The 1446-nt window shown below is 34.0% G+C and overlaps 2 long non-coding RNA genes across 2 annotated transcripts; one reads left to right on the top strand and one right to left on the bottom strand.

Moving 5' to 3' along the window:
* The first annotated feature begins 22 nt into the window (after window positions 1–22).
* On the top strand, window positions 23–832 carry LOC107692854 (uncharacterized). Its single transcript, XR_001634680.1, has 3 exons — window positions 23–103; window positions 246–341; window positions 455–832. It is a non-coding gene; the product is annotated as an uncharacterized LOC107692854 (long non-coding RNA).
* LOC107692855 (uncharacterized) lies at window positions 763–1440 on the bottom strand. The gene is made up of 3 exons (XR_001634681.1): window positions 1152–1440; window positions 902–947; window positions 763–797 (listed from the first exon to the last, which is right to left on the bottom strand). It is a non-coding gene; the product is annotated as an uncharacterized LOC107692855 (long non-coding RNA).
* Between the last annotated feature and the right edge of the window lie 6 nt (window positions 1441–1446).

Here is a 1446-nt window from a genome sequence, read left to right as displayed (position 1 = left end):
GCAAAATAAGATCAAACAGGATGTTTTTGCATAACCATCCAACATGTTGTCCTAAGCTGAAGATGAGACTTAATGAAAGATTTCTTTTTTTGATGAACAACAGGTAAAATAATGGTTTTGTGTGTGTGAAAAAATACAAACTAGTAATTGCAACTATTGCTAAAAAATGGCAAATAATTTGGAAACAAGCTAACTTCAGATATAACTAATATAATAAAGCTAAATGTAATGCCTTTTGCCAACAGACAGAGGGGATCATTGACAGAATTAAAAGAGTCACACAGATGGACATGACAGAATTAAGTAATACATCCTACGTTCTGGAAGTTCTAACTCCTGAGGTAATTATTATTAATTTAAAAAGTTTGAATGCATTGGTAAATCATATATAAGACAATTTAATTAAATGCATTTAAAACAGTTTTCTTCTCTTTCTGCTCTCGGTCATTCAAAGGTATCCCTCTTCATCCTAAAAAAGACGGAGGGCTTCCATAGGTTCAAGGCAGAAATGGCTTTGCAAACAAAGGGACATTTAGAGTAAATGTGTTAAAGTGGCTTTTTTAAATTAAATTTTTCTTGATTTTAATGTTCCCTTTAGTCATGTTCATTCTATGTATTTTATAAGCCTAAACATACTTCTAATCTTTCTCTTTTACAGAGTATCCTCAGATTCTGATCCAAAGTGGTTTTGATGGCAACACTGTTGTATGCCTCTTGTCATATTACATTATATTCCTGACTTTCTTCTCTGTGTGCCCTTACCTGTTATCGTTATTGTGTTTGTTGTATGGTTAAGTCTAAAAAATAAACAAATAAAAAGGTATTTTTTAATATATGCTGCCTTTTTGAGATTTCTTCAAAGTCAAAATGTGTAGCCTGTATTTTAAGACTCCTTACATACCTTCCAAATCATATTTTTGCCAGTGTTGTAGAATGGTGTCTGAGCTCTGCATACATACATACAAATAAATAAAGCTGTTGTTTCAGTGTTGCTGAATGACAAACATTTAAACAAAATGTTTTTGTATAAAGACTGTATAATCCTATTATAATAACCTAATAAACTTACTCACCAGAGTACTAGTTACAAAGGTCCTTGAACAATATTTAACAACAACAAAAAAAGTTTTTTAAATATTAAGTGAACTTACCTTGGCTGAAGCATGTTCTGTGACAGCTGTGCCTAGATCTGACTGGTGAAGTGTCATCTGGGGCAGGCAGAGTTGCATTTTGTTTCCTTACGCGCATCAATCAGAGCAGGCGGGACGCTTGGGTGCCACGAGACGCGCGCTCCATTATGGATTTAAAGAAAGGAATAAAATATAAGGTACAGTGACATAAAGGTAAATACACGTACAATTGCACTGTCTGTTTGCTCCTGTGCACCAATCAGAGTGTAAACAGAAATCTGCAGTAAGTATTTTTGCAGCCACTTAGGTCAGAGCC

This window comes from Sinocyclocheilus anshuiensis, unplaced genomic scaffold, assembly GCF_001515605.1.
Source record: "Sinocyclocheilus anshuiensis isolate Anshui unplaced genomic scaffold, SAMN03320099.WGS_v1.1 scaffold1388, whole genome shotgun sequence".
NCBI lineage: Eukaryota > Metazoa > Chordata > Actinopteri > Cypriniformes > Cyprinidae > Sinocyclocheilus > Sinocyclocheilus anshuiensis.
The sequence above is the reverse complement of the archived record's forward strand: the minus strand, read 5'-3'. Positions and strand labels throughout refer to the sequence as shown.